Genomic DNA, 27813 nt, shown 5'->3' with positions numbered 1-27813 from the left:
TTAAGTGCAATCCACTGTGTAGCTGACATATGGAAATGCCATTAATTTGGGAGAGAATAGGGCTGTCCTGCTCTTACCCTTGTCCTTCAGCAGGCATAGAAGCTTCCAGTTTCCAACCTGCCCAAAAGACATTTATTTCTTGGCACAAAATTTCAGCTGCAGCTGGCAAGTGGGTAAGTGCTTTCTTCCAGCCTTTCTGAGAAAGAGAGGAATTATTTAGGTTGGCACAAGAAGTTTACAGTTAGGAGTTGTCGGATGAAACTGAAGAGAGGAGAAATGTGAAGATTGGCCATGTGACATCGCTTTCTCAAAAGCAGTGTGAGAAACCTTGTCATTGCTTGTAATTAAACAAAGCATGCATGCATCTGACTGTGGAGAGGAATTATCTTTTGGGTTAATAGGCCTCTCTTCCTTATTTTTTTTTCTTCCCCTTCAAATGGAGTGCTTGACACTGAGTTGCATGTGTGTATGCAAAGGATAACATCTGTTCTATTTTATGAGATCCACATAGCGTAGCTGCTTTTCTATCCCTCCAGTGTGCAGATTCTTCTCCTGTGTGTCATCCTAACTGCTGAAGTCAGCCGGGCACTTAAGCTTTGTAATAACTCCTCTCTGCAGGAGCGGGAGGTTATTCATGGGATGGTACTTGATCCTCCAGTTAAATTTCCTCACAAAATTAGTTCTTGGAGTGTTTTGGAAAAGCCATTACATTTCTAGAGGCTTTTGTGAGTAGGGATGGAAGTGGGACTATTGTCAGGCTCTTCTGGAGCAGGTTCGGTGACTGTCAGAGCCTTCGGTTGGGCTGTGTACGTCAGAGGAGATCCACAGAAGTGGGTTAAGAGGGGCCTCATCCTTTTGTACATGATGCTGAGAAGGCACTGTGGTGTTGTGTTTTGGGGATGGAAATGGGGGGGTAAAACACTTACTTTTGGATAAAGTTGTAAACTTTGACATACTACTTTTCTCCAAACACAGTGTAGTTACGTGTATATCTTAGTTGCATTTATTTCATCAAATTTGATCAAAGGCTTAGTAGTTGCAGAGTCGATAGTAATTCTCCTTTCTTAACAAAAAAAACCTGTAATTTATGAAGGCACCTTCCATCGTGTTTTAACTACTTGTAATACAGAATTTGTGGGGTGATACAAATTGAATAGAAAATGCACGCAGAATCCAATAACGTGTTTTCCCTGTTAAGTGAAATATGTAACAATTAACGTAAACAGTGAAAATTAACTTCTTAAGCGTATGGATAAGTGGATGTAGAAATAATTTGTGATACATATTCTCGTTGGTTTTGCTGAGACTGAACTTGGGCACAGGCAAAATTGCTTTACAGTCTTATGTATTGTAATCTGTGCATTATTATGTGGTAGAAAGCATACTCATAAAATTGTATTTAACTTGAGGTTGAGGCATGAGTTTCTGAAGGTGTGTTCTGGATACCAACTGTCTCCTTGCTGTAGCCTTGTCCGTAGGTATCTTCCATTAATAAAGCACGGGCTGCACCAAGGGAGAGAAGTATTTCAACAGATTGTGAAGTTCCTGCTTTAATTCTGCCTCTTGACATTAGAGTAAAATTATAAACTATTGAAGAAAAGTGTTGTCACCTTCCAAACCCTTGTGAGGTTGAGTTGTGTTTCGGAAAGTCTCACTGGTTTGGGTTTGACATTTCCCTGGATCCACGGGCTTGCTTCATGCTTTATGTGCAGTGTTGTGGTGGAATACCTGCTGCAGTCTTTTGTTTGGACTGTTGGCTCACAAGGGGCATTTCAGAACAGCTCTTCCATTGACCTCATCTTTTGCAGTCTGTAGTTGTGGGCTCCAACCTCTTCACCCACACGGATCAGCAAGGAGAGCATCTGGAGGCATGGGTTATGGGCGTGATTGCAGCTCTGCTCTTGGCTGATGGACAGAGAGCTCTTCTGTTACTCGTGGTTGGATTTTGGAGGAGAGCTGTGTGAGTGCAGGTTCTGATGGGCCTGTACTGCCCAGCAGCATGTCATGCTTTGCTCACATTTCCGTTCCTTGGCTGCTCACTTCCCTGGCTTTCTGGCCTGCTGAGACTGTGGCTCACAGAGAGCCTCATCTGTACGGGAGAAATGTGTGGAAGGGTGACACGTGTGCCTCAGTGATAAAATGCCGCCGCTTTATGGGAGCAAGCTGTTTCTGCCGATAATTGTGCTTGGCTCTTACTACGTTTCTTACCTGAAGCTTTATTATAATGTTGCTTACAAAGTAAAAGTGTGCTGCTGTAATAACTCAGTGACGATCTCTTGCTTATGTCTGTGGAAGAAATAAGCAGCATAATTAATTATAAGAAGGAAGAGTTGGAAAGGATTATGAGGCAACAGGCTGCCGCGCTCCTCCAGCAACCTGCCCACCTGTTGCCATCAAGTTGGGCATTTTTTAAGATGATGTGTTTTTCTGAAGAGCAATCAGAGGCTTCTTGGTTGGCCAAGGCCACCTAGATAGACAGGCAAATGTCTGTCTTTAAAGGATGTGTGCAGAACTGCTGGGATCAGCCATGTGGCTGCAGAAATCACAGAACCATTAAGGTTGGAAAAGACCTTTAAGATCATTTAGTCCCCACCCCACCGTGCCCACTGACCACGACCCTTACTGTCACATCTCCATGGTTCTTGAATACTGCCAGGAACAGGGATTCCAGCACCTCCCTGGGCAGCCCATGCCAGTGCATCACTGCTCTTTTGGTGAAGAAATTGTTCCTAATACCCAAAAGGAACCTTCCCTGGCACAGCTTAAGGCCATTCCCGCTTGTCCTATCAAGACAAGACCACGTCTTTCATAACTGGGAACCATGGACTGCTTTGTTTGCTTGGATCGCTGTTGTTTAAGGCAGGCACCAGGAGTCGTGTGGTGCAGAACAACACATTGTGTAGCAGTCAGATTGCTGGAAAGTGTTTGTAAATGTGAGTTTGAGATAAAGCTTTCTGTTTTTTTTTTCTTATTAAACTTTGACGAATAGCACTTGGAAGGCTAGTGAATTTTTGATGCTCTTAAATGCTGTCTGCGAGGAGCAGGTGAGGAATCTGATGACCTCCTGCTTTTCTTCTTGCTTGTTTTTTTGTTGAGCAATGCCTCTGCTGCACGTTGCCTTGGGATGTCAGGAGAAATGCTGGCATTCTGTTGTTGGAGTTGGGATGGTGCTGGGCTGAGCTGCGTGGTGCCCAGGCTGCAAGTGGGGATGAGCGCTCAGATATTGGCTTCCTTTGTATCTGAAGTGAGTTAACAGCCTCCTGGATTCTTCTTGCACAGTGTAATTAAAATAAACACTACAATACTAATCATTTATGTATTTTTGCCTGTGGGTGAAGTTTTAAATTAGAAGTAGCTATACTTCGGTGCAAGTGGATTTTTTTTATTATTATTATTATTATTATAGCGTTGCCTATTTCCAGTCTGGTAATATTTCTGTGAGAGTGCATAAAAAATATTGCTAGGCAGATTTGTTTTTGTTTTTTTTTATTACCTAATTGTATATTCTAGTAACAATGTAATTATTGCTTTTAACAAAAACTGCCTGACTTGAGTGTTTAATTCCATCAGACTCAAGCAGTCGCTGATGAGGTGATAAATGATAGGTTATGTGTAGAAGTGGATTTGCAATTATTTGCTGCTTTGGGGGGAAAAAATAATGATGTTTTGTTTCTGTCCAATGACTAACGTTGAAAATCAAAGCGGCGCACCAGATGTTTTTTCTAATGGCTGTGGTTCAAGGTCCCTTTTTGTATGGAGGAGTGTTTCAGCTGAGTTTGTCTGCGAGCTTTGAAGTTTCTCCCGCTTGTTAACGCTGCTCTTCTCCGTATCTCCCATCCCAGACCCCTCTGTGAGCCGGTGGTGTGAGCAGGCTGAGCTGACCGTGCATTCACGGGGAGGTAAAGGGGCTGCAGAGCTCAGGCGGTGCGGGCAGAGCGCTTCCATTCGCTTGTGTTTATCTCAGAGAATTAAAATAAGAATAAGTGTTTCGCTTTTATTTGTTGATGTCTGATTAGGAATTAGGAGAGGAAACTGAATCGCTGGTGTGATTAGCGTTCGGTTTTGTTTCTGCTCTATGAAAGGACTCATTGTGTGAGGCTTTCCCTCCATAGCTCTGCCTAATCCCGCTGAAGTCATTCTAACGGCAGCGGCGCTGGGGGCTCTTCGTCTTGTTCTCCTGCACGCTGCGTGGTGCAGCTGAGAACATTTCCAATCTGCAGGAGCTGCATCTCGTGCTGACGCTGCCGTCGCAGCACAGGGTGCCACGGTGGCTGGTAAGGTGGGTGTTCGTTGGTGCTGGGGGAGAGGAGGTTGGCCTGAAACCTGCAAGCTGCCCCGATTTGCATTGCTTTTGGATTCCAAATCTGGGCCCGTGGTTCTGGTAGCCCAGTGGATCTCCTGCCTTCGTGCAGCTGCGGCTGAGGGAGCCTGGTACCGGCTGCTATTTCTTCCATAGATCAACTTTCTTTGCTGATGTAGTTCTTCTGCAAGGGGAAACCTTAAAATTGCTCACTGCACTCTTTCAGAAGTGATTTTGCAAGTTAAAGCTTTGTAGGAATCCAGATATTTCTTGCTGCCTGCTTAGAAACTGTAGTAGGCACAATGGCTCTTCTTTCAAAAAAAAAACAACAAAACCAAACAACAAAAAAAAAAAGCCAAAAAAATCCCCAGCCACCCTGGAAGAAACAAAACCTGCACCCCACGAGCACTGGCCTTTCTTTTCTTCTGAATCGGAGTGTCACTGCAAGGTCTCAGTGATTTAAAAACATAAAATAAACTCCCTTGAGGAACGTATTAAAAATTATTTGGTTCACTGAACATTCAGTGCACGATCGCTCTTGGAATCCATTACATGCCTTTAGAAAGGCTTTAAAAATCCTCTCCGACAAAGTTGGTCTGAGTTTTGTCCCTTTGGCAGGTGGGCATGAGGGAATTTCATAGCTTTATTTTCATAACAGAAGCGTGCAGAATTAGTATTGATTTTAGCATAGCTGCCTGCTAGTGCCGCTGTATCCAGGGGTCGTATGTCAGCTCTGCTTTGTGGCGGCAGCTTTCCCTGCTCCCTTAGCTGAAGCCTCGAGTTGTGGGGCTCTGGAAATAATTGGGAAATGCTGGTGTTTTTTTCCTCCTTTGAATTCAATTTGTAAAGCTTTATTACTTAGAATTAAATTCTTATCAGGTTGAAATGGTGCATAAATTCTTGTTGAATGAAGACAAATGGCATTAGAAACCTGTGAAAGTAAGCTATATTTTAGTCCTGCATTTATTTTCATTTCCATTGTAACACACTGAAAACATTTTGCATCTACTTTGCCTGTGCTTATTGCTGTTCTCTTGTCCTGGTAATTTTGAATGGTCAAGTCTGGGAGAATTGCTGTGCCATATTCCTACTTTACAGCATGATTACATCTTACATAATCATAGAATCGCTCAGATTGGAAAAGACCTTAAAGATTGAGTCCAACCATGACCTAACCACACTATCACAGAATCACAGAATCACCCGGGTTGGAAGGCACCCCAAGGATCATGTAGTTCCAACCCCCCTGCCTAGCAGGGCCATCAAACATACACATTCAGATCAGGTTGCCCAGGACCGCGTCCAACCTGGCCTTAAACACGTCCAAGGACGGGGCATCCACAACCTCCCTGGGCAGCCCGTTCCAGGGCCTAACCACTCTCCTTGTAAAGAAATACTACCCTAACAACACTCCGCTGAATCAAAATCTTATGGCATCACTTAGGTTTCTAGATTCCTAGTGTAGCATGGCCTCTGCCTGTCAGAGCATGCTGCCAGTGTGCACTGAAAAGGCTTGTCATGTTGTTTGCATGTAGCAAAAATACCTCCTTTTGAAGAACTTTCAGCTGATGATGTAGAAATCTGGACATCTGTTTCATTGGCTTTTGTATGCAAATATTAGCTGCTTGGGGCTCAGTTCTTCAGAGTCTAAAGTCAGATAAGAATCATAGAATCATTAGACTTTGAAAAGCCCTATAAGATTATCCAGCCTACCTCACCCCACTGAGTCCCTCAGTGCCACATCTCCACAGCTCCTGAACACCTCCAGGGATGGTGACCCCACCACCTCCCCAAGCAGCTGTACCAGCACATCACCCCTCTTTCTGAGAATAAATCCTTCCTAATATCCAACCTGAAGGATTTAAAGGAAGCACAAACAATGGGCAAACCCTTAGGATACACAAGTTTATTTGATTAACCCACCTGACCTGCAGCACTGGAGAGCGGTTAAATATTTGGACAGTCAGCAGTCCTGTTGGGTGCTGGCCTCCATTTGTGGTTTATGCTCTGTCTTTTGCTGCTTCTGAGTCTCAGATGATGCTGAGATGGTGCCTGTGTGGCCCCGGGCCTGGCTCTGAATCAGGCTGGTGTGGTTCTGTCACATGGAATGGGAAGGGATGGGGGCAGGGGGAAATGGTTAATTGTGGGTTGTCAGTGCTGGCTGGTGACTGGAGTTACTGACCTAAGCAGAGAGGGCACTGCTGCCCTGAGATGTGTAAAAGACTTGTCAAAACCTCATCTGATCTCCTGCATTAGCTGTACATGGCAATAACGAATTAAATGGAATTCCGGAGAGGGGAGATGTTCTGTTCTAATAACACCTCAAAAAAATCAAAATGAAATATTGGGCTGCATGAGGCGCATCACTGTTATCCAACTTTTTTTCAATGTGATCATTTTTAATTTTATGTGAGCTCATGTTAGTGCTTTAAAAACTCATTTGTCTCCTTGTCAGCAGCTTGACCGGTATTTTAATACAGAAGATGTGATTTTTGTCTTGAACCAGTTTTGCTTATCAATGGGTCCTGCACTCAGCTGGAAAATTGTTTGACTTTTTCAGTGCTGTGGTTTTGATGTGAGATGTGAGCTGTAGGGAAGTAGAACTTGTGTGAGAACAATGACGCTTTCAATTGCTGTATTTCCATTTTGATTCAGGGGAAGGGGAGCAGGTGTTTAAGCCAAAGAACTCGATCTTAGCCTTTTCCTGGAGGCCTGTGCTAACTCTCTGCATTACTCTTGCCAAAGTCGGGGGAAAATGAGAAGAGTGGCTACAACTCTGGCTTAGCTGAGTGCACTGCTGGATGAGCAGCCGTGGCTGTTGTGGTAGAAATAGGGATGGTGAGTTCTGTGGGAGAAAAGGCCAATACAAACAAAGCCCTCTTGGGATTAAAATGTGGTTTTAAAAATGCTGATAGTACTTTTTTTTCCCCTCTCTCCTATTCTGGCAAGAAAACAGCATGATTATAATGTTTTCTTCATACAGGTTTTGCAAAAGTGACTAGACAGCATTCAGATCTGAGCTCCTCCTGACTTTGGAGCGTCCACATTGTGCGTAATTAACTTTTAAAGTCAGGTTTTGGAAACTCAAATGTTTCACTAGAAAATTAATGAGAAGTTTACTGTAATGTACTACTCCTTTCAGTGCGTTTTTTTTTTTTCCCCCTGAAACTACTGAGTTATAAATAATTTAAATTGAAAATGATTCTTAAACTTTGATTCTGAAGTGAGCGATGAACGAGCGTTCCCCTGTATTTGTGGCCTCCAAATGAAAAATGCTTTGGTGAATAAAGCTGCTCCATTAGTTCTCACAGCAGTTTGCTGTGACACAAATGTATTTTCTAGGTGTGCTTAGAAGGTGTGAGTTTCCCAGCCGCTCTGCTCCATCTTCCCACCTAATTGCTTTATGGATTTGCATTGTAGCCCTGTTAATTCGGATCTTTCTGCGTGATCACTGAAGCATCTTGGAAGAGGCAAAGCCTTCTGGCTGGAGTTGGGGATGTTGCAGCATTCCTCGATGGTGCAGTGAGCAGTAGGGTGCTGTGAGTTGTCCCTTCTTGCTCCACTTGGCCCTTCAGAAGGGGTTAACATATAGGCAAGTGTTGGCTTTCTGAGCACTCACTGTGACTGTGTGCAGAAGAGCTAAAAGCTGCTGACAAGCTATAGAAGTTCTGTGTGGGTGCATGGCCTCTCACTCTGCTTAATAGTGGATTTTTTTCTTTCTTTTTTTTTTTTTTCTTTCAGGAGGGACAGAGAAGATGCTGAGTTCCCAGCCACAGCATTTTTCAGATCCTTATTTGAAAGTGTTTTAAACAAGGGACATCAGAAGCCGCGATACAAAGCAACCTTTTGAAGTTAAAAGTGGGTCTGCATGAAAATGAACTGCTTGTCTGTGAAAAGAGTCAAGTGTGAAAGGATAGGATAGTTTCACTAAATGAATTTGATAGTCTGAATAAGTGTGGCGAGGCAGAGAGGAAAATCTGGAAAGGTCAGGACTGAGCATGTGACTCTAGATGAGGCGGTGGAAAGACATGAAAGGAATTGAGTGGAAATGCCTCGGTTTACATTTTTTTTTTTTGCTTGAAGTGATTTATTTATTTTGGTGGAAGGTGGTCATAAAAAGAGAACTTTAGAAGCTTGCTGTGGAGAAGCGGGAATCTGACTCCTTTGGGATCCCGTACCTTTTTCATTCAGCTTTTGTGTGGTTTCAAATAGCTGAAGGATCAAAGCCCCACAGAGCTCCTTCCTGAGTGCGCTGCCCCATCAGTAGGAGTGCCCTACCCTCCATGCTGGGATCACTTCAGCAGCTTTTTGTCCCCTGTACACGTTTCCTTACTATTGCTGGCTTGTTTTCAGCGATCAATGCGACTTCCAGATTTTAACTGAAATAATTCATGAAATGTGTTGTATTTCCCTGATTAGGCATAAAAGGATAGTGCAGGGAGCGTGGTAGCTGCCTTCAGTGGAGGTAAACGTGAGATGAGTTGTACTGGAGGCAGAAGACAGTCTGAACTTGTCATGGAAAGTGAAGGGCTCCAGAGTGGCTGTCACCTCTCCGGTTGGGATCTTGAAACTGATAGATGAGACCATGAAACCACCAGCTCTGCGCTTAGCAGCGATCAAAGAGAGCTCATCAAATCTTATGAAATGCTATGAAGAGAGTGAGAACAAAATACAGACCGTTACTGTGCCATTTCTAAACCTGTGGTTTGTCCACGCTTGAAATACTGTTTCTTCCCTTTCTTTCATCTCAGAAGAATATACAATAGCTGGAAGATGGTAAACTTGTGGAGCTGCTGAGGGAGCTTAAGGGATTGCTCAATTAGATAAACCACAGCAGACTGTGAAGTTCTGTACCACTGGGAGTACTGAAGGCTATGGAGATGCTCAGGGAAGTGCAGATGTGCTTGTCTTACTGCTGTTTGCTTACAGGCTTCAGTAGAGACAGTGTGGCTAGTAGGACATACCGTGTGACCCTGTGCATCCATTTTCACATTCATGTCCTGTGCTTCGCCCTGAACTCTGTGAACTTTGCGTCCCCAGTTTGCTTAACATCAGGCATGCTCTCAGCAGTAAAGCCTTATCCATGGAACTTACTTTCTTGAGCAAGAGCAATGAATAGATAAGCTGCAGTTGGCTCAAGCTGAAAGCAAAAACGAGTAGTTGCTGCTTTCTCGTGCTTTTCCCAGCTGCTGCGGCTTACCTTATGCTATTTTGGTGTTGCATCGTTTCACTGAAGCAGCAAAAAAAAACTTACAGGGGGATGGGAAGAGCTGAATAGCTTTCTGTGGATTAAAGCAGTTCGCAGGTACAGCGAATGCCCATGGGGACGGGATTGCACCGCAAGCGAAGGGAGTGAGTTGTTCTTGTTTTGCCCCTGGCACACCATTAGGCAGCTTAGATGTCTTGGAGCACAGCCCACCTGTCTCCCAGCTGTGGTCGTCACCTGCTAACACTGACCTCAGCAATTGTTACAACAACTTGTGGAAGGCTCTCGCTTGGAAAAACAAGAGAAAAGCTATCATTCTGTGCTTTGCAGTGAGTTTTTAGAGGGCTTCAGTAGAACATAAATGGTGCCTAAATATAGCTGTGTGCCAGCATCAGGTAAAAGGCAGCAGTGCCCAGACAGACACAGGCAGTCCCTGGTGCAGAGGTGGCACCTCCCTTACACAAACAGCATGCCGCTAATGTCGGTGTGGAGCTCCCTCCTGGAGTGGTAGGAACTGTGGTAGCAATGCATCATTGTCAGCTGTGGTTAATCTCAGCATATCTTGGAGTGAGGAGGGCATCCACATTGCAGGGAGTTAGAAATCACCGACTCCGTTTTGCCTTGAGAGAAGGATTAAGTGTGTTGAGAAAAGAAAGGTGGCATGAATTAGAGCTGGAGCTGAATTTCTTCAGTAGGCTTTATGGGTGAGGGCACTTAGATGTTACTTGTCCTGGGCACTGTGAAAGCTGATTCTCCTGCTTCTGTGGAAGTTGTGTTTTTTGTTTTATTGGAGTGAGTGCTTTTTATAGGAAATGTTGATAAAAATCTTCAGACGTAATTAGTGTGTGCAGAAGTGCAATGTTTGCAAATGTGCCAATTTGTTGACGAAACAGATCATGTCTTTGGTCTCCTTTTGACATCAGACCCCTGTAAGGCTATGGGAGACAGCGATCTTTGGTGCTTTTGTCTTATTGGATCAGGAGCAAAAAACACCTCTTCATAAAATGAGAAGATCTGCTTCCAGTTGAAAAGAGTTACTTGTGAATGTTACAGACACGTATGAGAAATAGCACGAGAAGATAGAGTTGTTTCAATTCTTATACTAATGTTCAAGTTGATGGGGAAAAAAATCATGCTTTCTTTTAAAAACATATTACAATATTAATGATTTCCAAATATCCAGTAAATACCTTCATTTATCCAGGATCTTTCTACCTTACATATTTCAAAAGAGATTTGCTCTGCTGCTTCTGTCTAGTGCTATGCATCAAAATAACTTTCCTTTCATGGACAGCAAAATGTCATGTAGAGGGTTTTTCCATTTTCATTTCCACGCAGGCAGGTCAGTAGTACTTCATTCAGAACTAGAAAATGTCTCTGTTCTTGTGAGGCTGTGTCAATCGACACATCTGTGGCCTACTTTTCAATGCTGGTGTGGTGTTTGGATTCTCACAAACTTAAATTTTCAGAAAGCTTTACAATTCAGTTTTAAAACGGTGTGTCTAACTAGCTGAAGATCATTAGCAGCTTCTCTATTCACTAAGTTTATGCAGTAAGGCTCCTTCTGGAGCGGTGTTGTTAAATAATTCACTTATTTTCCTCAACTTCTATTTTTTTTCCTGGTGGCCCAGCTTTTAAAATCATCACTGAAATGTTGTTTGAAATACTGATCTTACTACTTCTTTAAAGATTAATTCCGTTAATGTGCAGTTCATGGAGAGAAATGTTTTATTCTGGGAGGAACGTGCGTAACTTTTATGGTGGATTTTGGAAACGTCAGTATGAATATTGGCATGACTGGGGGGCAGAGGATGACTGTAGAAAAATAGAATGTTTTGTTCAGCTCTTGGAATCTGTGCTTTAGGACTGCGGATGTAAAGGTAGGTAAAGTGGTTACACAAATGCGTGTCTCGAGTGGTGGGAAATAAACATTATCTCCTTGCTCACTTTTTAATTGTTTTGGTTACAGGCGCAAAAGCTTTGTGAAATTTAAACTGTTCAGTGAGGAGAAAGGGTCATACTGTGACTTTTGACAACTGTTAAAAGCTTCTTCTGAGGATAAATTGCTCCCTAAACTTCTCCCACAGCCTGCATATCATGTTTGCAAAGGTGTTGAAAAAGAACAATGCTAATTTTATGACAAAGCTGTGATTTGCTTAGCAAAAATAGCACACAATAGTGGTTGTTCTGAAAGTGCATGTATCCACTTGAGGACTCTGTAATTGAGATGAGCTCAACTTTGGGAGGTGTTGGACTCTCTTTAGAGGTAGAAGCATCTTAGGGTGCAGCTTTTCCCTGTACTTCTGGATAAAGGTGATTCAGTCCCACTGTTGGAAATGTTTTTACAAGAGTATTAATCTCTACAGAGGAGGCTAGCCCCCTAGCAAGCCCACGCTGACAAATCTCTCCGTAGAATGGTCTGTGCAACAGAGACTGCTGTCTTCCTGTGGATATAGCTCGTAATAGACTCAGACTTCGAAGTTTTACATTTTGCATTGGATGGCCTGGAGTTGGGGGTATGCTTAGGCATCAGTTACGGGTCTTTAACTTATTTCTACCTGGTTAGTGTGTTGGTACATTTCTGTGTCTGGGTAACTGGCTCATGATGAGTCATTTGCAATACAGTCATTTCTTATACCTCGCCTGATAGCTGTTTTTATTTTATTCCTTGTTAGAATGCCAGAAATAACAAATCTGAACCTTTACCTGAGTTTTGTTGAGGGCAAATTTGAACTGATTTCTGATGAGACTTTTGTTCCTTTTAGGATCCCAGTGGTGTTTTGGATGCTTTCCAAACCTGTTTAACGGTCTTCAGTCCCTTTTGTCCTGGGGTGCATGAAAGAAACTGGTTTTGTCTTCATCTTGGCCTGTGGTAGTTGTCAGAGTGTACAGCAAGGAGTCACTGTGTCTGCATTGTCCTTGGCTCCCAAAGGGCATGGCTAAACGCGTTCCTCCATTTGAGCTGGTGGGACGTGATGTAGGTCATGCTGCGTCTCTGAAGCATTGTGCTCAAGGTTACCCCATGCAGATCATGGCTTCTAGTGGTGATCATCTCAGCTGGAAGCCAAGGAGAGGCCCACAGCCTCTGGCTGGGGCTGAGTCTTTCCCCCAGGTTAGGAGTTGTCCCAAGACTCAGGGCCAGGGCCGTGTCCTAGAGCACTTTGAGTTACACACCTCATAGCTTGGGCTACCACTTGTGTCCTTATGCCCTCCATCAGGCTCTCCCCTTTCCCAAGTTGGTTGAGCTGCTGTGTTCGTTCACAAGTTTTGCAGCTGCCTGTTCTCACCTGTATTGCTATGGCCAAAGACTGCTCGTAGTTACGAGTAATTTGCCACAGAGAATACTGTGGGAACTGAAATGCTGCCTGGCTCTGTACTTCATTTTTGCCTGGAAAACAGCATTTGACTCATTCACAGAATGATGCAAAATATTTATAGTGCTTCAAATGCCTGTGAATACGTGTTGCAAAGAATACGAGCTAAGTCTTAAGCCACAAAGAGCAGTTTAATATATCTGAAATTGCTCCCTAGGTAACTTTTTTGATATTATTGATACAGAAGACTGACCAGGGATGATTCAATTGATGTTAGAAATTCTTGAAGTAATACAAATATCATTTGATATGCCTTCAAACTGGTCAAAATACTTCAGTTGGAACAGAAGTTCTTCAGATCTCAAAACTCCGGTATTACCTAAAAAGTAACTAATAAAGTAGTATTTGAATTATATTTGGGAGCTTTACATAACGAATTGAGAGGTGCCAGGAAAGGTGGACAATAATAATCTGTGACTGGGGAGACTTTATATGAAGAAACACTGCACTGTTTTGCATCAAAAAAGGCAAATCAGAAGGGAACTAATTCTAGAACATAGTAAATTGTTCAGGAAATCTAGGTCAGGAGCCTGTTCTTGTGTTGTGAGATAGAAAAGAAATAGGAAACAACTGAAAATTGGGCAATTCAAGGTTGGTGAAAGGAAACTTTTTACGGTGTGTGCTGGATCACCTGAGGAGGTGTTTGCATGGGAGGTCAGTTCAGGGCATCTGCTTTTAAAATTCAGCAGAGAGTTAGATGTTTATGGGTATTGGGAGATGAAAAAGCATTTAAATCAAATACAGATTCTTTTTATTATTATTTTGAGCAGCTCCTAAATCTTAAAAGACCAACACAGTTCTTAAACTGAAAAAGGTGTAGTGTTCTCTGTTGGGAGCTCTAGGTTTTCCCCTGAAGTTCTCACATCTCTGTAAAGGATTTGTGGTGCTGGGTGGGCTTCCAGACTGGTCGTGCCTTGCTTGCAGCTCCCTCTGTGACATCTTGTGCACCTCTGAGATCAGCAAGGCACGCCTGTTAAAATGCTGTGCAAGTAAAATACAGAGGATGTAGCTTTTTTTTTTTTTTTGTAGGAAACTGGTGGATTGGGAAGGCTGGATTTTTTTTCATCTGCAGGTATAAATTGAATGGATTTTAACATTTAGATTAATATTGGTATCTGATGTGATTTCTGCTGAGTCAGTGCAAAAATTCTTACTGACTTCTGGGACATTAGGTCAGGTCCTTAAAATCAATCCTGTATTAACTACTGTAACAAAAGGTCCATCTACCCTTGCTTGATGGTTTTGACTATTTAAGGAAAGTATTTTAGATGGTAAGCAAGAATCTTGTATACTGTTAATCTGGGAGGAATTACCCAATTAACACGTTCCCAAAAGCCTGCCCGAATGTCTCACCCAGCCAGCTGTATTTTTAGCAGTCTTTGCCTCTAAAGCAGGTCACGTAGGTTCTTTTTAGCTACAACTTACTACTGAAATCTGCCTTGTTTTGGGAACGCTTCATTCATTTCTCAGAACTGGGGCAATTGCTGAAGATCATCTCAGAGGGGAAAAAACCGTTTTTAAACCTTGAGGCATAACCTTGGGAAATGCGATGGTGAGAACGCAGTGTGCCAGGCAGAGCCGAGGCTGCAATCACCCTTACAAAAACTATCAAGGCAAGTGATGATTGAACAGAAAGGACAGGAGAAAACACAAGACTTGAAATACGTGTGGTTAGTACATCATTACATTCATCTTGAAAACCCATGAGTCAGATAATTAGTATCCTTAGTCTACAAATGACAAAATGGAGTCGTACTTCTCTTTGGAGCTGCTGCAAGAATGTTTGGGTGAAAAAATATACAGATGTGTTTAAACAAAATCTTTTTTTAAAGATTGCAGGGAAGTAGGTTGGCCTTTTGATAGGCACATAGGTAGGAGAAAATACACTTTTCTTTAAAAAGTTTGGTCTGGTCTGTCATGTATCAAAATGATACAATTAGAATGAATGTCTTTAAAGATGCTCAGGGAAAATTGGAGTATTTCTGGCAGAGTTGTCTTGATTATTTTCATTTGTCTTCTGTTGTACAGAAGCAACCTGAAAACAATGTTTTATTTGAGAAAACCACCGGATGCACCCTTAGTGCCCAACTGAAGGCAGCAAAGCGTTGTGGTTCCCTTGTGTTCTGTTAGCATTCAGTAAATACCATCTAGCAAAATTATGTAATCTGGTATTAGTATTTATCTCTTTAGAGTTCTAAAAATCCCAGTTTCTAAATATGCCTGAAATGTTGTTCTCTGAATAATGTATGCTAATGAGATGGTCATTAATGTGGACAGACAAGCTGGTTCCACACAGGCTGGCTCGTCCAGCACTGTGGATAGGAATAGGAATCCAGAGTGAACCCAGCAGCTGAAATAGTTTGGGTTTCATTTGCAGCCTAGGCTTTGTTTTAAAAACTTGACTGAACTTGTTATGCCCCAGCAACGAAAGCAAAACAGTTCTTGCCCTGTAAAGTTTACACCTATTCTTGAACGGTTCTTTGGCCGTCATGTCTACTGACAAGTATTAGCACTTGAGCTGTGCAGAAAATAATGATTTTGAATGGAGAGGACAGTGCCTTGACATGGCAGGAGGAGGAGGGTTTGTGGCTGCTTCTTTTTAATTTTTTTTTTTTTTTGCAGCCTCTTGGTCCCAGTGATGGGTGAACTTCAAAGCCAGGTATCTGCTGGGCTGTGTGCTACTGCCAGGCTGTGCCGCTTCACTGTTCCTAGAGCTGGAAATGTGTTGCATCAAGATACAACAATTAATTAAAAAAAAAAAAAGGGGAAAAAAACCCCTTGAATTTCAATATAGTGAACAAACACATACAGTGTTTCTTGTTTTTGCTGCTCACGTGCTCCATAAACAAGAGTAGAGTTACTTCCTTGTGAGTCAGCGTGCCTGTTACGGAATTTGTTGGGCTTGGAGGAAAACAAATATTTACTTCATTTTACTGAGAAATTCACAACCTTCAGCCAGTTTGAAGGCTGCCCAGCTCTGCTGCCTGGCCCTGATGCAGGATGGCCATGCCCTGTTCGTGTTTGTGCTGCGCTGCCCGCAGGAGCTCCTGTGGGACAGTGCTCAATGCATTTCCAGCTTTCTGCTGCTAATCTCGTTTGTGTGAGCGAACTCTTCTTAAATGGTCATTTAAGCCTGTCTCCTGGGCCTGGTTGTAATACTGGGGCTTTGGAAAGGTTGTTAGAAGGGAGCTTTCAGATACTTATGCCTATTTTTTCCTTCTAAATGCGTCCGCCTACGAGCATACCCTATTCTGAATAAGGCCCATCTCCTCCCAGTTCTATTTGCATCCATCTTAGTACTGCAGACTTCTGTGATTTTTCTATATTGTTTGCTACACAAAGTGGGCATGTTTTACTCTTGCTTCTCTCCTGCTTGATGTGGTGTTTCTTTTTTTTGCATGCGTAGCCAAGGTTTCATTAATGTTTCTTGTTACCAAATCACACTGCAAGCCTTGTAAGAATTTCTTGGCTTCTCGGTTTGTCACTCCCACTGAATTTTTCTTTCAGATTATTTTCCTGTCGGATGTCTTCGCTGCACTTTCCCAAGGAGAATCTTATTTTTAATTGCCTGTTTCTCAACTTTCTCTGTCCTCGCTGGGGCTTGCATCTCCTAAATTTAGTATCATCCACGGATTTTAAGAACACATGCTTTATTTCTGCATCATTAGCTAGGATTTTAAAGAAAAAAAATAAAGAAGGCTTCCTGCGTCCTTGATAGATTCATCCAAAGACTTGGTATATGATTTTCAGTTTGCTTTGTTTATTTCCTTGTGCAGTATTCAGGCCCCACTGAAAGCAGTTTAAATAATTTTGGTAGAGTGTCATTTGATATAGTCAAATGGCTTTCTAACATACAAGTATTTTATCTACTGTGCTCTTGTTATCAAGCAACTGCAGTTCTCTAACAAAGTGATTGACTTCATTGGTCTTTGTGTGTACTTTATAAGCCCCTTTTCCCTTACTGCTTTTGGTTGGAAGAAGATAATCATCTTCCATACGTCTTAAGGTTTGGTTTCTGCAGTCTTTGTAAAACTATTCATTTTTAGGAGAAGTACAATTTGCTCATATGAGAGGAAGACATATGGAAATTGTTATGTGAACTTGAGGTCCAAGTGTGTCTTTAATCTATAAATAGATCCCCAGTATTCCATGTCTTAAAATAATTATTGTCTGTATTTACCAAGCTTGTTTGCTCATATCTCTTTACCGGCTCACCTCCTTGGAATATATTATATTATGGAATGGTGCTGATATGTCTGCCTGAGGCTCTTACCTGCCCTTATTAATGCTCATTTGCAGTGGCTATCAATTTGCACTACACTGAGGTGATGCAGATAGAATTGTGGGGCTGCCATAGTGTGTGTGTTTGCAGGAGTGCTGCTGAGAATCTCTGTCTGCTGTAGTTTTGATTTCTGCATGTTTGAATGCACGTTTCTCACCCTATATGTCTCAAGTTTGTTTTCTCTGTGTTGCCTTTCATACTTGTTGCAGCTAAGTGTATACATATAAAAATGTTTTATAAGTCTGCAATTACATTCTAATTGTTCAGCCTTTCCTTTATTTCTCCCTTGAGCTTTTAAAACGTGGTCAGCATAGCAGGCTACTTGACTTCTTAATCCTTCCTCTTTCATCATTTGCTGATGGTGCAGCCTGTCCTTGCAGCGGCACAAACTGTTAGCTTCCTCCACTTCCGTGCAGTGCTCCTTTCTCCCTGCCAGCTACATCTGACATCGCAATTCCGGTGTGGGTCCTCCTCCTCTTGTCCAGGGCAGAGGCTCAAATCTTGGCCATCATGACTGTGTAGGCCCCATTGGTCATTTTGGGCTTCTTGCATGCCTGCCTTAGAGAAGGTCTGGAGTTCCTCACATTTGGGGTTACTTTATAGTTTCATAAGGTTGTTGCATACTGCTAATCTTTTCTTCCACCTGACTTTGCTCTGCTCTGAATTCCTATACAGCTTTGTGCTGGTAGGAAGCCACTCCAGGATGGTTTCCCTTCTTGGGAGCTCTGTGATAGGTCTATTAAGAAATGCACTTTATTGCCTGATGCTGCCCAGTTTCATTATTTTCGTTAATGAACAGGAAGCCAATCTAGCAGAGTCCCTGCTGAGTGTGATGTCTGCTCCTCGCACACCTTGTGTGGTCCAGAGGTGTTCTGCCACCCCCCTCACCCTGTCCTGAGACCTGCGATACATCCCCAGTGCTCTCTCACCTTCTTTCCCCTCCTTACTACTCCTGCCCCCCAGTTCTAGTATTAAATCTGTCTTTTAAACGCACCAAACTTCTTCTGAGCATTCAATTTCTATTCCTCTGCGGTTGGGCAGAACTGCTTTAGCCTTTTCCTTTCGTCAAGATTTTCCTTTTGCTCGAATTTTCTTTGATAGTTAAAAATGCTGTAGTCTCTTATTCATAAAATAATCAACTGCAAATCTCATTTGTATCATCTCTCTCTTGGTTCTGCTTCTTTCTGAGTTGTTACTGCTCATTGAATACATTGGAATTATTTTTCTTCTGCTCGTTTTTTTTTTCCAGGTGGAAACTGATTTTTTATTTTCCTTTTTTTTTCATCCATAATACATACGCTCCCGGTCTCTAATGGTAGGCCTCAGTTTTGTAGACTGTCTCTGAAAATGTAATTGCAAAGTTTATTCCCATCTTTATATTAAATAAGATACTTAATATGGCCAGACAAATTCTAATCCCTGTGGCAATGTACTAAACGCATTTGTCGGCATGTAGCAAATGACTGTTTTAGTCTATCAGCCATTCTTCAGACCACACGGTGGGCTTTGCTACTCACAGCCATGTGCGCTCAGAGCACTGTTCTCCCTGTCCGTGTGTTTCAGGACCAGGAGCGCTTGGAGACTGATCTCCACTTCTGCATCAAAACAAACCTACAGAGTTTTTCTGTGTGTGTGTGTGTGTGTGTGTGAGAGAGAGAGAGAGAGAGAAAAAAATTGTGTCTGGCTTTGTAGCTGAAATAACACCAAAACCCCAGTGTGTTTGGTCTGTCATGGCCCCAAAGACAGCCCCTGGGCTTCCTGCCTGTCCTCGTGCTGAAGGGAACGTGAGCACCGTGCAGTTCAACTTACCATCTTCAGGCAGTGCATGGGTTTTTTCTTTGAAGGAGCTCAACCACCCACTTATGAAAATATGAAAACAACCTAAGACAGCTTTGGGACAAACGGGACGAGGCTGCATTGCTCCTCCCTTGCGAGGGTGCATAAGCTGAGATGCCACTGAGCTGCTGTGCACTGGGGAAGCTTGGAAGCTGAACGCCTTCCAGGAGTAAGTGAAAATCGCTGCATTTTTGTTAAATTAGGGGGAAAGAAAAAAGAATGTACCTCATACTGCTTTTTAATTGTATGGAAAATTATGCCTTGTGTTAAGGCCTGAAAATTTGATATTAAATTATTCTTTCGAGCGCTGTATTTCTGCTTCCAGTATTTAAAAGTAATCAAACTGCTGAACGTGGGAAAGTGTTTTGTGTACCACCTGGATTTAGAATTAGTAGGAATGTTAAATCAGCTGTAACTCATTCTACATCTGCAGACAAAATAGTGTTGCCAGAGTTTATTTAGTGAATTCCATTCACGGCCTTGTTCATACACTGCTAGCTAACTGAAAGATTTATTTTTCTTATGCAACTTGGAGTGTTCGTCTTCTGCTGTATCTGAAGATAAATTTTTTGAAAGATGAGACTGTTTTAATGTATGGTAGATAGATCTTTGGTTTAAACCTGATAGATTTAAATGTACGAGTAAATTCTGATAATCCTTTTCCATTTCATGCAAACACTTTAGAAGACAAATCTCTGAAATAGCCGCTGTTGTAGACTTCTGGGCTCAGTTTCCATCCAAATGCAACTGGAACAAGTCAAAAGAAAAATCTCAGTAAGAAAGGGAAATTATGGCTTGTGGAGGATGTAAAACTTAAAATGGAAAGTGTATGTGCATATAAATACGTGCAGACAACACAATTTACATGGTTACTTAAATCATATAACTTTTTTAGAGTGTGAAGTCTAGATTTAGAAGCAAATTAATACTTGCTAGTATGGAGCAATCAATGAAAAACAGCATTTCTTCAGGAAAATGGCTTGAAAGCACAAAAGTAGACAAAATAAAACAGGCTATTTGAATCATTCTGCTTTCCTGCCTTTTGTTTTTAAGAACCCAATCATGTATATAATGTTGAGTTATGTGGTATAAATTATTATTGGACATACTTTTGGTAGGAGAAGTTGGGTCAAAAGATGAAGAATGGATTTGGTGTTACACTTTAAATTCAGATAAGTTTCGTGGTTTGTCATGATTGAAAATGCATTCTCCTTTGCTTGCTTTGTACTTAATCATTGCATTTCAGCTGTCATGTAGGAAGGATCTACTCTTGTAATGATTTTGCCAGTTTACAGTAGGTAATGTGTGCATGTGAAGCCCAGGTACTAAGAGTGACTTAAATGTGGCACAGAGGTTTGTGTTGTGAGGCCATGTTGGCAGGGATGGTTCTGGAATGGAAGAGTATTTTATACTTCCTGCAAACATACAGCTCTATGATAGAATGCGGGTAAGTCTAACATATGCACATAGGTGTCTTAGCAAGAAGGGAATCAATGCTCAGAACTGATGCTTTACTGTGGGGTTGCATGATGGATGCTGTTGGGAAAGCTCACAAACGCAAATTACTTGGATATTTTGCCTTGGCTTTAATTGACCCTGAACTACAATGGCTGCTTAGGTGCCTTCTTGCAGCCTCAGCCCCTAGTGTTAAGCTGTGCAGTTCATTGGGTTTGAGATGTGGTGGGATTTTTGTACTTGTTAATGCATAGCTTGTGTTTCTGAGAGCTCGCTTTTCACCTGCGTGCCACAATAAAGCACCTCTTTCCTCCTCCCCTGCTTGGCCCCAGCCTTGCATCTGTAACAGAAAGGAAAAGCCTGATCCTTAAGGGCAGGCATGGTTCAGCTGCACCTTAGTTCTCTTTTTTATATCCCTTGCCAGCTTTATGACTTCAGAGATTTGGTAACTAGGAATTCTCAGGGAGGGTAAATGAGTAAATCTTGTTTTCTTTTTCTAAGCTGTAAAAATAAATAAATAAATATATTTGAGTATTTTTACAGTCCAGTGAATCAGGAGGATTAACTTTGCACTCTAATAAATAAAACAGCCTAGCAGATTTTGTCCAAATGTTTCTTCACCAGACTTAAATCCTAATCCTGGACTAAAATCTCATAGGCTTGTGGTAAAATTGTTCCAGACTAAAACTTGGCAAAGTAAAAAATCTCTGAAAGCAGGGTTCACAATGGAAATGCTGATGCAAGCATAACTAGAGCATTGCAAATGCGACGCCATAAGAACAGCTTTGCATATTGCTCATGAATAGCTCAAAGGTAAAAGGATTAACACTTCTTAATACTGCTTTGAATCTGCTCGACTTTTTGCTTGCTGGACTCAACACAGATATTCTGCAGTGTACATAGCTTCCTATACTGGCCTTTTACTCAGATCCTTTTCTCCCCCATCCCCCAGCTGAGCGTGTTTTATTGCTACAAACAGGGGCCTTTGTTACCTCGAATTTCCCACATCACCTATCAAGGTTTGTCAGTGGACAGAAATGGATACCTGCAGTCGGAGCTCAGCACGTAGCTGCTCCATTTGCAGGGTGAGGGAACGTGTGCACGTGGTGTGCGGAGAGGAGGAGCCGTGGGGCTGCTCTCCTCCGGTATTGCGGTACCACAGATTACGTCCCATTAAAAACTCCCTGGAGCAGAGTGCTTCTTTCTTGGTTGGTGCTGCTGAACCTCTGCACAGCCTCTGGGCCTTTGCAGCTGAAGCATTGGGAAGTGAGCGCGTGTGCTTGTTGGTGGGTTTCTGGGCTTCCCTTGAAGATTGTCCAAGATTTCCCTTGCTGCTGCCATCTCAGGCTGTCACAAACACTGTTCCTGTGAAATAAGAGCAAAGAACATCTTGTCGATCCTCCTAAAGCAGTTCAGGGTCGTGTGTGTATGGACACCAGCACGCACATACGTAGCTATATAAATATCCCATTGCTGTTGCCATAGTCACTCGCTGGACTTTATACCAGCACCTGTGCAGGGAGGTGTCAGGGAGATGTATTTTAAATACGAGCTGAAATGCATCCAGCAGCAGATCAGATGGGTTTTAAAGGCTCCTTTCCTCCACCAAAGCTTCAGCTAATTTGCTTTCTCACAAAAGGGAACCAACTTGAATTTCTTCAGTGTTTAAGCAAATAATATTTTATATATATATAAAAAAAAAAGGTAATGTGTATGATTAAAGACAAAATACGCAGGCTCTGGCTGGTGGTTGTTTGCAGCAGGCGCACGGCCTTCAGCCAGTAGTGGTAGGAAGAGTGTATGGTTACTGTCAGTCTGCTTGACAACTGGTATCAATAGACATTCTCTTGGCAAGAAAATAGAGAGAAGTCTTCTACAAACCTGGCTATTATTTTCTTTGACTTCTTTTTGCTTTGAATTTTTTTTTTCTTAAACCAAGATAAGTATGTATGTGGATCAAAGTCATCTGAATTGCGTACTGGAAAGAAAAGTCATTATTGCTGTAATTCACATCGGTGGTACACCTTGCAGCTTCAGAACTTACAGCCTTGGTCATGTATTACTGTAGGCGTGAGAGATTTTGATGTTAATGCATCTGTGTGTGCCACAGTACGTGCTGTGTGGAGCTGTGTGTAAGCACTGAGGACACTCTGGTAGCCTCTAATTTCTTTGGCTTTGAAAATTACCAAATAAAAGAATAAGCAAGAAATGTACGTGGTTAAAATTCACAGTAGAAGGGAAGATCCTTGGGGAAGATGTGCGTTGGCCTGGATGGTTATTAAAGTTTCTGGTTGGTGTTTTTAATATAACTTCTGAAGCAGCTTTTATCGAAAGATCTCGGAGCACATTAGGGACGAGTTCAGACTTAAACCTCCCTGTGGTGAGCAGGGCAAGTACCTTCAAGAAACTGATGTCCAGAGATGCCTGCCATGTTTGCCTGTGCTAATTTGGAAAGCTGAGTCTTGTTTATGCTTGAAATAAATGCAGATTAAGGCAGGGTGTAAGCACAGTAGTTGTTTCTGATTAATTAAATGTGCAGAATTTTTTTTTCTTCTGGAACAAGAGCATCTTGTTTCTGGTTAGCATATCTTCTTTGAAATGGCACTCATTACAGAAAGCTACCCACTCATGGCTTTAATAAAGAGCTATTGTGTGAGCTGGATGGTCTCTTCTGCTGCAGCTGGGGGAGCAGCATGGGTTCCTGGCCCTTGCCCTGTCCCCGGATGGGTTGGCACCACGCAGCCTGGCTGGTCCCACAGCTGCCGGTGCAGTGCGGGTGGCTCGGAGGCTGAGCTGTGTGCTGTCCCATGGGCCCATGCTGCTGCTTTGTCTCTAGGCTGGTGTCCTGCGGTGGCTGTGTGGGCTGGGGCTGCTGTCATCTGCAGAAGGGGAGCAGAGGCAAGGAGCGGTGCCAGGGTCACGAGAGGCTTCATCTCTACTCCTGATAACAGCAGCTGAGAGACTTTTGCTTTTCCTTTTGTGGCTGTAGAAACTCTTGCTGATTGCTAACAGCTATAAGTTGCTATGTGAGCAAACTCTTAAAAGCTAAAGGACTCCATTTCAGATGTTGCGAGGGACAAAATTTCTGTATTTTGTAGTTGCTGTGGCAAAAAGCTTCTGCAATCTACACTTCAGCTGTCTCTATGAGAACTGAGGAGGCTTTCCAGTTCTGTGTCTCTGTCATCATAGAATTGCAGAATGGCTTAGGTCAGAAGGGACAAGGCCTGCCCAGTCCCAAGCCCCTGCTGTGAGCTGGGTGCCCCCACCAGCTCAGGCTGCCCAGGGCCCATCCAGCCCAGCCTTGGGCACCTCCAGCGATGGGGCATCTGCAGCTCTCTGGGCAGCTGTGCCAGGGCCTCACTGCCCTCCGAGTAAAGAACTTTTTCTTAACATCTAATATGAATTTCTCTTCTAGATTAAAGCCATTCCTCCTTACCTTATCACTATCAGACCATGCAAAAAGTTTATTTCCCTCCTGTTTTTAAGCTCCCTTCAAGTATTGGAAGGTCACAGTGAAGTCTCCTTGGAGCCTTCTCTTCTCTAGTCTGAAGGGCTCCTCAAGGCTAACTCCTTTACCCTGTCTTCATTGGAGAGGTGCTCCAGCCCTCTGATCATTATCGTTCCCCTCAATGCTTAGGTGTGTTAGTGAAGTCTTTTAAACCAAGAGCTAGCATTATAGTTCATTAGGGAATTATTTTCCTTGTCTTTCTGACAGGTTTATGTAAAGGATTAGTAAGATTCTGAGTGGAGTTTTGCAGCCTCCTGATGACTGAGCTTAAGGATGTGCCATGGAAAGCTGTGCATGTCCCTATCTGCCTGGGTGGAGTGCAAACGTGGCAGTGTATGTCTAGGTTCCTGGGGCAGCTGCTGTTGCTGTGATACCAAAGAGGCTTGCAATTATTGGTAGGTTCATATCCTTAGGAAATTCCTGGGGAAATAGGACAGTAAAAACCCATTCCATACATTTCCATACATAGAAACAGGAGGTCTTGAAGATTGAATATCTCCAGAGGTGAGAATTAAACCCAGATCTCTCAAATCTCAGCCTGGTACTAGGTATGGTAGTTTTCCTGTTGCTACAGAACAAGGTGGCATGCTGATGGAGATGCATCTGTTCTGTATTTACTTTGCTTTATTGGGCAAAAATTTGGCTTGGAATGTGGGGGATGGCTGTTCTGTAGAGGTTTGAAGGAGCGTGTGTAGGCACTTTCCTAAATGGAAATAAGAAAGGTGGAGTAGTGAAATATTTGGAAGCCCAAAGGTAATAAAACACTTGAAGGTGAATTGAATGGATTAGCAATTCCAAGTTCCCGGATCCCTTGGAGTGACAACTCAAATTCATCTCTGGCCAAGAGCTGTAGAAGTGTGGGGAAGAAATGCAAGGTGAGTGGTTGGTGAGGTCCCACCGCTCTCTGCTCGCGTGCCTGGTGCTCCCCAGAGCTCTGTAGTGCTGTGAGATGGTTTGTTTCTGTGCCCTCCTGTCTCTGTAACAGGGACGGTAAAACCGATAAGATGTGTTCTAACGTTGAAAATTTTACGAAGGCATTCTGTAAGTGTAAAGTGATTCATAATTCATCAGGGATAAGTGAATATCTTGCTTCTCTGAAGTGGGCTTTGCTTGCTCATGCCGTGGTCTGTTTGCTTCCAGTCTTGTTTGATCACTCTGGCAGTTTGCAAGTGTACCATTATAATGCAGGAGAAAAGGCCAGTTTGGGGACCACTTGTGTAAGTAAAACGTTATGACTGAAAGATAGCACATAGCTCTTTGTCTTCATGAAATCCTGCAAAAATGCTTCCAAGGGTGCCTGCATGCCATATCAGTGGCAGTTGTTGTGCGGGTGGGGATGGCCCACCTGTACTGACCAGTGTGGGGTGGGAGCAGCTTCCATCCCATCCTGTACTGCTGGTGGTGGGGCACCACAAAGCAGCCCAGTGGGCTCCCAGTGTGTTTCCTGCAACAAAAGCAAACTGACTTTACAGGCTGTTGAAGTGTAGATACAGTTTGGATGTTTGTTGTTTTTTCCTCTGCAGCCTACATTGCTGTGGGCTAGTCTATTTAACTGAATTCTCACTGCCACACATTGCTCAACAATATCTATAGCCTGTGCTGCTAATTGCATGTTTTTGCTGTGGTAGTGAGCATAACTGAAAGCAAAAGTTTTTAATGTAATAGAATATGGCTTCTTCTATGGAATGTTTTTTTGCTGACCCTACATTTTTAATGAGTATGGTAGAGCCAGTTTGGTACCTCGAAGAAGCTGGCAGCCCCAGTGGGTTAGGTATCTACAGTGCTGTAATGTTGTATTCAGAAAAGGCCCCAGGTACATAGGAGATGAATCTACAGAACTAATTTTGCAGAGGTGAGATGCTAAAGGGGCTGTGGTGACACTGCATTTGCAGAGCAGATGCTTTGATTCTACATGTCAACAGGAGATAATCGGGGAATTCACGTCCCATAAAGTAAAATGTCTTGGGTTTGGGGGTCTTCTGGCACTGGAGTGAAGGAGCCTGTCCAAACTGACAAGGAAGGATAGTTTGGATTGGAAAGGTTAAATCCTGATGTTGTTTTATTTCTTTTTAAATGAGTGCTTCTTTTTCAACAGGTGCGTTGTTGGCATGGGCTTAGAAATCAGTAAGGTCAGAGCTGCAGTGAACTTCAGAGGATGGCTTTTGCTATCTTCCTCTGCCAAGTCGCAGCAAAAGAGCACAGTCCCTCCCTGCCTTTCATCCTTCTGACTTGCAGAGCAGAGCCGTGCTCACTGATGGGGTATATCACGTGGGCTGTGGTTGCTGGGAGATGAGATCTGAGCGATACCTTGAGAGTGGCGAGAAATGTGGGGACAGTCTCACGGTGTTGTGACCGATAGCAGAGGATCAGATAGTGATTGCTAAACTGAATCACAAGTGAAAGTCAGCTAAGCCCGCTTATGTGCTCAAAAAAATTGAAGTGGAAGAGAAAGATTGATCCTATTCCTCTTCATTGCTCTTTGCATCCTACTTTCTTCTGTAGAACCTCCATAGACTTCTCGAGGCTGTGAGCCAAGCTGTGTCAAGATGATAAGTAACTCCAGGGTAGGGATTAGTCCAGGTTAGATTGAAGTTCAGGGGAAGAGCTTTCAGTATTTCTGTCTCCAGTTACCTGGTGAATCCTTGCTGGTGTTGTTTGTACAGATTCATCTATGTTCTGTTTTCATTGCCATAGCATCTGTCTTCCTTTCTTAGAAGGTAGATACCCCTTCCCCTGCCAGGCCTTCAGCATACATGTTTATGCGTGTGTGAATGATGCAGGTATGTGTGTGGGCATGAACTGTTTTGATAAGCCTAGGGAGAGCCATTGATGTTGTGCTTGGCTGATGGTGACTTTTCCTTTTCTACAATAGGACCTCACTGTATTAATCCTCCTGCGTTGTAGCACCTGTTGTCTGCCAGGTAAGTGTTAAGTACTGTGTTCAGAGAAGATTATCGCTGTGCTGGCTATAGAAGAAGGAGGAGACCGAAAAATTTCTGCTGTTTTTTAAGAGAGGAGTAAAGGGGAATCTACTAACATAGTCGAAAAGGTCAAGAACAGCACTTTGGGAATCCTCTGGGATGTATCATTAATCCCTACGCTTGAGATTTCATATTAGAGATAGATTTTGATGTAGAACTCAAACTGAAGACGTGCAGTTCGATGTTATATCACTTGAATCGATGCAGGCTGTTCATCACTGCTATCTAAAAAGCCACTATGTTGACACATGACAGCGTTGTTATATCAACATGAATAGTTCTGACAGGCTGTAGGAGTTGTGTATGTTTTTAAGGTACATATCTGTAGACTGGACCACTGGATGACGTAGCAGAAATTCTGCTCTTGTGAAATCTTTAGCCTGCTTGTTGTTGTTTTCACGTGCACAGTAATTTCTTAAATTCTTTGAGATGCTCATTTTGTGGAGCATGTTAAAACAAAAAGTTGAGTGTTAACAGAAGTCTAGAGTGTTGTTTCTGTGTGTGGAAATTGCTGCTACTGTAATATATTTCGAAGCTGTTCTTAAAAAAAATCAACAGCAAACAGCAGAAAGCATGTATTGCTACCATGGGTTTATCCAACCTGAGACAACTCTCCTGCAAGCTTTGCTTGATCTAAGGCTGTTTATACAAACTGAATATTTTTGTAGCTCTGTCATCTCTTGAGTTACAGGCAGTACAAATTAAAAGTTACTTCTAGCGTTGTTCCAACACTGAACTCAGCTGGTGAGTTACTGGAGAGCAGTGAGAAGTAAAAGGGCTGACTTGCCCAGAGCATCCTCTCTCCGACAGAATTGCCTGCGCTCATCCCCGAGAGCAGTCCTGGCTTCTGAAGTACCGTACTAGCAGACAT

General features: G+C 42.8%; 2 protein-coding genes across 18 annotated transcripts in view; one reads left to right on the top strand and one right to left on the bottom strand.

The window, feature by feature from the left end:
- The window catches only part of PTPRF (protein tyrosine phosphatase receptor type F), a 343225-nt gene that overhangs the window by 4691 nt on the left and 310721 nt on the right, over window positions 1-27813 (top strand). Inside the window, exon 2 of one of the 17 annotated variants that reach the window (XM_048944334.1) lies at window positions 15503-15539. The exons of 15 other annotated variants lie outside the window; for them this stretch is intronic. The gene's annotated coding sequence lies outside the window, so the exon portion shown is untranslated. Of the gene's footprint in view, window positions 1-3791; window positions 3900-15502; window positions 15540-27813 lie in introns of those variants that run through there. One more of the 17 variants, XM_048944333.1, reaches the window with a different exon arrangement.
- Window positions 1-27813, bottom strand: part of MED8 (mediator complex subunit 8) — a 203393-nt gene that overhangs the window by 106208 nt on the left and 69372 nt on the right. The gene's annotated exons all lie outside the window — the stretch shown is intronic.

This window comes from Lagopus muta, chromosome 5 (genome assembly GCF_023343835.1).
Source record: "Lagopus muta isolate bLagMut1 chromosome 5, bLagMut1 primary, whole genome shotgun sequence".
In the NCBI taxonomy this organism is placed as follows: Eukaryota; Metazoa; Chordata; class Aves; order Galliformes; family Phasianidae; genus Lagopus; species Lagopus muta.
The sequence above is the reverse complement of the archived record's forward strand: the minus strand, read 5'-3'. Positions and strand labels throughout refer to the sequence as shown.